Source organism: Meleagris gallopavo, chromosome 4 (genome assembly GCF_000146605.3).
Source record: "Meleagris gallopavo isolate NT-WF06-2002-E0010 breed Aviagen turkey brand Nicholas breeding stock chromosome 4, Turkey_5.1, whole genome shotgun sequence".
In the NCBI taxonomy this organism is placed as follows: domain Eukaryota; kingdom Metazoa; phylum Chordata; class Aves; order Galliformes; family Phasianidae; genus Meleagris; species Meleagris gallopavo.
Window position 1 is genome coordinate 7354685 of NC_015014.2, and position 11100 is coordinate 7365784.

At 36.1% G+C, this 11100-nt stretch overlaps 1 long non-coding RNA gene across 2 annotated transcripts; it reads left to right on the plus strand.

Annotated features, from left to right (window-relative positions):
• Positions 1-5413: 5413 nt before the first annotated feature.
• Positions 5414-11100, plus strand: LOC109367146. Of its 2 annotated transcripts, XR_002113921.1 has the most exons (3): positions 5414-9110; positions 9207-9264; positions 10760-11100. It is a non-coding gene; the product is annotated as an uncharacterized LOC109367146 (long non-coding RNA). The 2 variants fall into 2 exon arrangements; XR_002113920.1 differs by having other exon boundaries at positions 5414-9264.

An 11100-nucleotide genomic window follows, 5' to 3' on the forward strand; every position in this document is an offset into this window, starting at 1 on the left:
AGTTTGTTTTTGCCACTTGTACAGCCTAAAACTACCTTCTATGCAGATGGGCCTTGACTGTACTTTGAAGATAATCAAATATTATTTGCTAATTTAATTACTGCTGTCTATCTGATGGCTGTTTGGCCTTGCTCTTTAGAGCATATAAAGAATATGCATCCAAACCAAATCTCTGGATAGAAAAATGCTGGTCTAAACGCAGATGGAAGAGTAATATGAAATACATAGGACTCTAGACATTCCTCACTTTAAATATTTACTTAAAAACTATATTTTGTCTTCAGATGAAGTGTAGATAGAGATGTGTGAGACAGTTTTCCCAGGGTAGACCTTCAGACCTGTTTTCCTGCATGGGTTTAGGTTTCCAATAGCAGGGTCGGAGAGCATTCTGGAATAAAATTGTCATTAGCTCAGTGATTCAGAATGCATTAGAATGACCTAGCTGTCTTAATTTTAAAGGTTATTTAAATTTTATGTAAATCTTTAACTGCTATTCACTAAAAATCTGCATAATATGCCTTGTATCTTAGTTTTACTTGTCATCCACTTTTGTACCTGAGCTGAGTTTTTGCTGTCTTTCAGTACTCCGATGTAATCCCAAGGGAAGCTGATATTAAACAGAGGGAGAAACGCCTCTTCAGCTTTATGGAATGCAAACTCACATCTTCCCTTTCTCGTTTCTTTCTATTCACTAAACAGTTTTCAAATTGATGTGCGGCTAACACAGAAAAAGATGTCTGAAACACAGACAATATTCAAATGCTCAGGCTTGACTCTGACCTCAGTATTCATATTAGTGGAGACTTATTCACCTTATTAAAATTAATCCCGTGTTCATGTTACTACCTGCACTTTATTCTATTATTTCTTATATTTCATATTCTCTATTTTTAATTAAATTTTATCTTTAATAAATCCATTTTTCTGTGTTTCACCTTATTCTCTGATTCACTAGGGAAGTTACATGATAAGGACTCCCATTTCCTGATTGGTTAGGACCGTTTCCAGAGTAAATCTACCCTGAGTCGTTCCCTAAAAGCGAATGTCCATGCTTCATATGTTACCAGAAAGTCAAAAAAGAAAAAGCGTCAGCGTATGAGCATGAGTGCATGAGCATCTCAGTTGTTCTCATACGACATTCTAAATTGTTAAACCTTCCTTTCTCTGCTTTCACACCTTTGTTCTGACTAGAAACATGGTGATAATGAAGTACTCCCAACAGAAGAATCATGTTTGTTGTCTATCTGTTGCTTGACTTCATTATGTTTTAGCTCTTTTTAGTTTAACTCCCGCAATGACTTTGTTCATTGTTTTCATTTAATGTTTGGCAATGCTAGTCTGGAGATGAAGAATGCTTAAACATGAAAAACATCACAGAGACTGTCAATTAATACCTCATTAATAAAGAAAACAACAACAAAATGAACAAGTAAACAAGGAAAATAGGCTAAGTGGAAAGGTGTTAATTGAGGAAGATCAATTGAGGAAGAGGCTTGAAAGATCTAAACAGAAGAGATTAAGAAAGTGGTGAATTTTTCACATGAATTCATCTGTCTTTAGGTTTGAGGAATTGTTTTATTTTTACATGTGTGGAATGCAAGCATAAGTGAAGTCAACAAAACATGTAAAGGGAAAATGGATGGTCAAGACTCTGGGTTAGTGCAGACAGAAAAGATTTTTCTTTTTTGTTTTCAGATATCATTGAAAAAAAATATTCAAGTCATTTCTACTAGCTGAACACCAAACCAGTGATCTGAAGCACAGAATAAAAATAATAACAGTCGAGATTTCTGCTTCTGTCTGAAGAGTCTGATGTGCAGTATGTCTTAGGTTCTTGGAATATGGTCTTCACATACTGATCATTCTATACATTTTATATTATTTTCTTGACTGAGCTATGTTAAATGTCAAAAAATAGATAAACAAAAAGTGAATATTTAAAATATTTTTGGAGAATAAACAGGTGAGTTTGAAGGTAATGGAAGAAAAGAAGAGAAAAAAAGAGAAAGAATCCTTCATGTACAAATAACATCTCTTAAATACTGTTAGGACAATCATAAAAAAATGCTATCCTGTGTGATAAATTTCAGGAAACAAGCTGATAGTTCAAGAGAGTTTACAGAGAAAAAATATTTGGAGTAGACTGATAGCTGCTGTGCTATTAGCCCTTCTTGCAAAATTCTACTTAATTAAAATCATTCATTTGTTAAAGAAATTATTTTACTGCTGTGTAGGTCTAGCTGTGATTAAACAATAAACACATAAGAAAAATATAAATTTAATTTTGAAGCATTATGTTTAAGAGAAATTTGTGTTTCCCTTTTCTTGTCTGATTCCTGTTATTAACATAATTGAAATATTGCATGGCAATTTTTCCTCTTGTTTTCATTGAAGCAAACAAAATAGTAAAAGTCTTTGGATCTCATTTTAAAGAAAGCTTTTTATAATCTTGAAGATACTTGTAAGAGAGAAAAAGCTATCTAATTATGATCATTATGATCGTCACAGAATGAAAACACAAACAAACAAACAAAAATAGCATAATTATTTCTAGAGCTCCAGTCCCTTGGGTTGGATATGAGCATTTGGGCTGAATGGAGGAAAAATCTTGCAGTTGCAGTTTTGTATTTTCTCTCTTTGCATATTTTATTTTCTAATGGTGTCACATTAAACTGTTTTATTAAAAAGAAATTGAATGAACTAAAACAACAGCAGCAACAACAAAAAACAACAGCAAAACATAAACCTTCTTCATTAACCATAGCGAATGAGGTGTACAATATTTTTTCCCCAAGACCAATTTATTCCATGAACCATGCGTGCAAGCTATCAAAAGCTGTAAATTAGTGGTCACCTCAGGCATTAGAAATAAGAGCTCCGTTACAGGAGCTCCCATTGAGTCAGTCTTTTTCATCTTTGCTAATTAATGCTATTTTACCACTGCCTTATAATAAATAATTGAATCTATCGTGTAGGACACGATTCAGAAAAGAGACAGCAAAAACTTTAGATTAGATATACTAGATAATTTTCAAAGAAATCTTTCTCTGACTGGCTTCTCCTGTAATACTTTGAATAATTAGAAAATAAACCATTATCTGGCTTTAAACGGTCTTTGAAACTCCATATTACCAGAAAAACTTTAATTTATGTGCACGTAGAAGATGTCTGACTGGTACTGAAAACCAAACAAACCAAAGATTTTACTCCCTGAAAAATCTAGGTGAGCCATAATATGCTTCCCAGTATGGAGACTGCACATTTGTACCTGAAGTGTGTAAGAGTGATGTGATATCACATGATTATCTAAAACAATGAAGCAACTTTTGCTATAAAAAGAATGAACTTTATGTCTGTGGGATTTCAAACTAAGAATTTCAGAAAATGTTTAATATATGCTCAAACATCTTATGCTCCAATCAGCTCCTATCCCATGTTGAGGCATAACATCATAATGTGGTGCTATTATATAGCACAGTGAGTGTGAGGTTAGCTTATGATCTAGGAAACAAGCACAGCACCGAGCCAACAAACTAACCAAGGCTTGAGCATTTTACTGTTTCTCTGTAGATTTTAGAGCATCTCACATTGCACTAGTGACATCGTAGTATTCGCTTTTAAATAATACAAAAGATAGCAATTGTTTCCATATTTTGCACTACCTGAGGTAACAAAAGAACATTTTTACAGTTCCAGCTCCCATCTGCACTTTTGTACACTCCAAGCAACTTAGACACATCTGCAAAGCCCTCACTTGCAAGAAAGAATTTTGTACCATGCTGTGATTGTCAATATGAAGACTAGTTTGCTTAATCTGCGTTAAGCAAACACTTGAGTGTGCCATTTCCAGGATTGGTCCACGGAACTTCACTGCAAGAAAACACTGTAAGAATAAATACAGTTATGGGAAAGAAAAACCTATTGGTAATTTGATAACCCTCTGCAGAATTTAGCAAGATGTCTAAGAATGAAATCATAGAATCATAGAATCACAAGGTTGGAAATGACCTATAAGATCGTCTAGTCCAACCATCTTCTCATTACCATTGCAACCACAAACTACTAAACCATATATCGCAGTTCCTCATCCAGACACCTTTTGAACACTTCCAGGGACGGCGACTCCATGACCCCTCTGGGCAGGCCATTCCAGTGCTTGACCACTCTCTGAGAGAAAAAGTTTTTCCTTGTGTCTAATCTAAACCTCCTCTGATACAACTTGCAGCCATTTCCCCAGGTCCTGTCCGTTGCCTGGGAGAAGAGTCCAAACCCCTCTTCACCCCAACCTCCCTTCAGGAAGTTGTAGAGTGCAATGAGGTCTCCCCTGAGCCTCCTCTTCTCCAGACTAAACAATCCCAGCTCCCTCAGCTACTCCTCATAAGACTTGTGCTCCAGACCCCTCACCAGTTTTGTTGCCCTTCTCTGGACACGCTCCAAGGCCTCAACGTCTTTCCTGTAGTGAGGGGCCCAAAACTGAACACAATGCTCGAGGTGCGGCCTCACCAGTGCTGAGTAGAGGGGGATGATCACCGAGGGGGATGATCACCGCCCTGCTCCTGCTGGCCACACTATTTCTAATGCAGGCCAGGATGCCCTTGGCCTTCTTGGCCACCCAGGCATACTGTTAGCTCATGTTCAGCCAAGCATCAACCAACACTCCCAGGTCTCTTTCTTCTTCACAAGGGAAATGTTGACATTTCTACAGTTACTTTACATATAAAAGACGTATCTTTCATTAAAAGCAAAGCACTTACTTAACATTCTTAAAAGATGGGTCTAGTATTCTTCGTTAGCTAAGATTCTATTGCTTTTGTCAAACTCATCTTCCCTGCAAAGGTCTCTGTCAACTATAAAATCCACTTAATGTAATTAGAATTCTGTTACAGTTAACAGTCTATGAATCAGAACAAAAGAGAACGTCCTCTTATTTCCTCATCATCAAACAAGTGGAGCCTCCAACTCCTGTGGCATCTGGATTGGACTCCCTTTCACGTTTCACAGGCCACACAGTAAGGATTAAGAGCTCTCCTTAGAAACTAGATTTTTCATCTTACCCAAAAAAATGACGTAAAAATGTTTCTGTTTTGATTCATAACAGGAGTAAATCTCAGACTCTTCACAAACAGGAAACAACTTCCCTCCAAATTTATTTTTAAATTTCCTGAATATATACCAGTTTTGTCTTAGGAAAAATTACTTTTGGACATTATTTTTTAATTTAGATTTGGTTATGTCACAGAAGCAGCCTACCAAAATCTACAACTGTTACTGATTTCTAAGACTAGGACAAATAATAATAGCAGTGACATCAGTCACTGAATGTTTGCCATTTGATGCTTGGAATCTTTTCTAAGATGAAGAGATTTTATTTGTTCATTAAAAAAAAAAGCTAGCTGGAATGAAGCGAGGTGGGTTGGGCCTGCATGAACTTAAAAACAAAAGGTCCTAAGTAATTATAAGCAGCTATAAAATCGAAGAAGAGATGAGGTGGAAAATAGTGGGTGAAATGACTGAAAATCTTACTGTCTGTGTTGTAGTGCCAGAAGTATGGCAAATGAGAATAAGAAATGAGGAAATCTTAATGTTCTCTGAAAATGTAATTTTTAGTCTGAATTTATGATTTAGGAAGCATAACAGAATTTCATAAGGCATGTCTTCTGACTGGAACACATTAATATTAAAAACTGATATCTTATTGATAAAGATTTGCATAAAATGAAATGAAAATGTATTGTCCTGTGCTAATGTTACACGCGGAACCTTTGAATTACAGACTATAAAATGACTACATTCTGCCAGTAATCCCTGGACAAAGAGTGAATTCTTATCATTTAGCAGTGCAAGGAAGCATCCTTATCTGGTATATAAAAGTTTATGCAGAGATATGCAAGCTCTTAACACTATCCACACTAGCTAAATTAAAACTCAAGCGAGTGCCTGTATTGTAAATCACACTTTCAATGTACTGTGTAGACATAACTTTGAGATCAAAGTGTTTTTTCCTTGTTTTGTAGTAACGCAGTTTGACACTTCAAAGTATGAAACTACTTCGTTACAACACAAGAGACATCTTTGAGTTAGAATCTCTTTGTCAGTGACTAGGATGGGTCACAACAATGCTATGGAGAAATTAGGAAGAGTGTGAGTTGAGAATCAGGAGCTGTGGCAGACTGATTCCTTCTGGGCTCTTCAAGTGGTAGAAAAGTGTTTTTAATAAGAAAATGTAGCAGCCAGATCAGGGACTATTGTTTATAGTGGTGACCTTGATTGCTTCAGAAAAGAGGGTTCAAGTAAAACATTTTTTTCTTGACATTAGTTAAACTGACAAAAGCATGAAAATGTGATAGAGTTCTGTAATGTTAAGTATGACTTTGAAATTCTAAATGTTGAGAGTTGTTTGTTTGTTTGTTTTTTAACACAAGTTATTTATTACTCTGAAAAGAAAAAACTGATTAAAATAGTAACCAGTATTCCACTTACAGCTCTCACATTCTAAGTTATGCACTGTATTTGCTTTGTATTGCCTAGTCACACTCTTGCAGAGTAATGCTCAGGGAAGGAAATATTTTGTGTGTTCATCCAGTTGTCCTGTAGTATACTTACTCCTGATAGATTTTTTCAAACAGCTTTCATATGTCTGCTGACATACACATATAGCATGCCTTATTGTCTTATTTATGTATATATTTTAGATTTAAATATGCCTATACTTTTTCGTAACTGCTTGCTATTGTTATGAATTGTTCAGGTGGCATTTCATAGCTATGCTAATGCACACGCAAACGATGGTAGAGAAAAAGGGAGAAAGAAAGAGGAAGTCCAGCTTGCCATCTTATTTATGTATTTACTTTCTTTTAAACATACCCATATTTTTCCCTAAGTGCCTGGAACTATAGATGCAATAAACACTATTAATCAATAACCATGCTCAAATCATTCAGTTCCTTCAACTCAGTGCTGTGAAACAAATGTGAGAAACTAAATAGACCTTGTAGAGTGCCCTGTAGTTCAATAAATCCAAGGCCTGTCTGATCACGGAGACAAGGTAATTTCAGCAATTGACATCTCATCTGCAGTACTCTCTCTCTCCCTTTCTCTTCTGTTTCAACTGAAGAATTATGAACCCTGTTTCTTTTTTCCTTTTTTTCCCCCACTTTTGATTTATTTAAATTGTTATGACAAGAAATAGGAGGAGAGGAAGTTTAAAAAAAAAATAAAAATGAGAAGGACTCACACTATTTTAACTCTGAAAGAGAACCATGAATAACTTAAATTTGCTCAGAAAAAAAAAAAAAATCTCAAACAGGAGAAGAATGAAGAAACTCTAAGTGATAATCTCAAGAAAATACTAAAATACAGAAATCCTGAGAGAGAAGAGCTTTATAAGAATGAAGAAAGGAGAAACTGCCAGTCTTAAGTTGAGTTATGTGTCTGAAGAGTCAGTATTTCTGAGTGCCTTTAAAGTCCTTCACACACTTTGTGCAGTTAGTATTCAATAATACTCCATAGTAACTCTTCATCTCATAAATCTGAAAAACAATATAAAAGTGGTTTCTTCTCATCAAAGGCTGAGAAGAAATAACAAATAACTTTGATTTTCAGCACCATGAACATAGCAAGAACTAGTTATAAAAATGCATTTTTCTCAGTTTCACCTTTATATTGTACAAACTTCTCTGTTGAAATTTCAGATTACTACTACTACTACACTGAAAAATGCAAATGCCAGTTGATTCATGTCATAGGAGAATTAAGAAATTTGCATAGCTATGCTCTGTTTAGCAAGGAAGAACACTATTAGAATAGCCCTGACAAAATAGAGAAAATTTATCACCTCCTGCAATAATCAATTTTGTAAATAAAAGCAGTTTAAAATGACAGTTAACAAGCATTTATCAGTTCAATCTTTATTACTAGTTTATTTATTTATTTTAATAGCAGTTTTATGACATGGAACCCCCATAGCCTTTGAAATACAGTTCTTTCATCAGTGGCCTTTAAATTGAGTAACATAAAGTAACAGCAAACTTTTTCCCTCCCTCAAGGCACACATCTGTGCTAATGCTTTATCTTTGAATTTGTGGGAGAAAAGCACGTTGTTGCCTCTGTCACATTTATGAATTTGTTTTCCCTTTAAACATACCTATATTTTTCTCTGTGTCAACTATGGATATGAAATGTTCAGGTCAGTTTCAATGTGATAATAACTATGTATTATCTTCATTTTCTTGTATTGCATTAATGCTCAGGAGTAACCATGGGCTAGGCCTTTTTCAGTACAAACCGAGTAGAAATTATTGGTGATCCAAGTAAACTGATTTTGCCTACACCTTCTCACATCCTGTAATAAGATTATCCTCAAAATCTGCTTTTCATGATTATGTTCAATGTTTGAATTCTGGGACCTCATAATTTATTTCCCCTTATGCGGACTCTACGGTTTTGAAATGTATGTATAGTCACACACACACGTATGCATTAAACAGCAAGACACACTTGTTTGGAAAGTTTTTGTTTCTAATTGAATAATAATACCATAAACAATAAATTCCATAGGCAAACCCATTTCTTATTTGTATGCACACAGATTGATGTTCTTCTGCCAAGTATGTATTTTGAGCACTGCCGTTTAGATTTTCAGGTTAATAGCATTCAAACAAAATGGAAAGCTGAGAACTGAAATGTCTCCTTACCCTTGGGGATGCCACAACAAATTAGTAAGACAATCTAGTCTTATAACAATACTTTCTGTTGTTATGACAGTCATCATATTTAAATACTTTATAAGCTTCATCCGGGCACTATCATCACAATTCTTTGTATGAGCTAACTTGCTTTTGAGGCACACCTCCCTTATTTCCCCTGTCTCTCTATGACGTGCCAGCCCGCTCCCTTGTGAATCAGAACATCCTGAGAACAGCTCTGTTTTCTAAGAGACTGCCTGTGTTCCCGAGGCGTCCTCTTGGCATCAACGGATGGCGGAGGCGCTGTGGCCGTCCCCGCTTGTCCCCGGCTGCGGCGGTGCCGCTGCGGAGAATAAAGCGACTCTACAGCACTTACGGATCAGGCAGGAAAACCTTTGGAGAGCTATTTTAATTGGCTTGCGGCTGGTGCGTGCTGCCAGCGAGGCACAAAGTGTCTGTAAAACAACAAATGGGGCGTGTGGAAGTGGTAGTGTTGTGACTGTCCTTTTGTATCCTGTTAAGAAATGTGACCGTTGATACCTATCACCGACCCAACCAGCTTCGGACCGAAAATGGGCAGGTAAAGTGATGCGACTGTTTTTCCAAGCCCTTCAGTTGCTTCTTGAAAATGCTCTTGAAAATGACCATGAGTTAGTTGGCCCTCAGGCAAGCAGTTCTTCAGATTTACGTTGCATTTTTTCATTTAATTAGGAAAAAATGAACCAGCCACTGAAGAGGCCAATCTGAAGATATGAAGTGACCGTTTGTAGTAATGAATAGTAACCTTCAGGCAGTGTAGATGATGATGCTCCACATGGCTGTGTCACATAGCTCCCTCCCTCAAAATAAGAATCAGTAAAAAACGGACCCCGATTTCACTCCAGGTTCACTTGCCTAAGTGACCCATCTAGCCTCAATAGATGGCAGAAGCCTGTGTAACCTAACAAACTGCGTCGTTAGCTAATTTTCACTCCAGAACCAGAGCAAATAAAGTGAGAGCTGAAAACAAACAAAAATATATTAAGCTGACAAAAATTCTCCAGTGGGAAATGGAAGACAACTAGAAACAATGATAATAACATTTTCATGTGCTTTCATTACATGAGCAATTTGGGGATGTACTGCACAGTTCAGAAATATTTCAGATTGCTGGGTATGTGCCATAATTGCTGGTTTACAAATATGTAGATCCTCTACCAGCTCCTTTTTTTTTTTTTCTCTTTTTTTTTCCCATTGCAAACAATTCTAGATCAAACGTTTTCCATTTAAATGGTTCAAAGAAAATAGTGCTATCCAGAAATAGCATTAACTTTCATGGTTGCTTTGACGAGGCTTACTGAAGCACAGAGTCATTCTGGCATTTATCAGTATGGGATCTTAATTTCTGTAGTGATCCGAATTAGTCTTGCTCTGCATTAACATTAATGTAGACTATATATACTTAAGTAAGTAAAAGCTGAGTAATCTGGGACAGTGATTACAGCGGACGCTTTCGAAGATACTAGTATGAAATAGTAATTACCTATTTTATTAAGTTTTTTTATTTTATTAAGTTTACCTGATAAAAAAATTGATACATCCAACTTATTTTGATTATTTGTCTATGTTTTTAAATATTATACCAGCAGTCACCAAATCTGAGGCTTTGGTGTAAAAATGAATTCTCCTCATTGAACGCTCACAGCTCCAGTGAAAATTAGTCCCAGGACTGTTTTGTCCAGTAGGGATCCCACTAGGAACAGTTTCCTCTTGCATTCATTTATGCCTTTTTTCCACATTCTCAAAACTATTAAAAAAAATGCTATTGTGCTGCAGTGGAAACTGCTGTGGATGATTTGTAATCTCAGACGATCCCAATCCCACCACCACCAAGCCTACTTGGTTCATTTTGTGGAACTGACTCAGAGCTCAAGAAGTAGCTCCTTTTGGGTGAAACAAAACTGAAAGACGCACATTTGTGGAGGCTTCCTCTGCACTTTGGCCATCCACATACACTTAGTCCACAGGGTGAGTATGAAGTATCCCCACAATGTACATGCTGTGTGAATATTAAATTCTCACTTTCTCTTTTCTAGTGTGACTCCACTGTCTGTCCTGGAAGACATAGCTTTTGTCTGATTGAATGGTACCAGCATCAAGACTAAATAAAGAGATGCGTTTGGCATTTCTGGCATTACTCTGTAAAAATAAGGGAATTTGACTTAACTTTTCACAACTTCTTAGTTTAATTAATCTAATTAGTCTAATCACCAAACAGTATAAAAAAAACTGTTGATCTCCCTCTCTTCATATGTTAAATTAACAGACATTTCTCTAGGAATCCTTCCAGCATTAATAGCAATGAGCTTTAAACCAGATTTTGGAAATAAAAACTTTTCATTTTCTTGCAATGCCAAAGCCATACATTTCAGGGAGG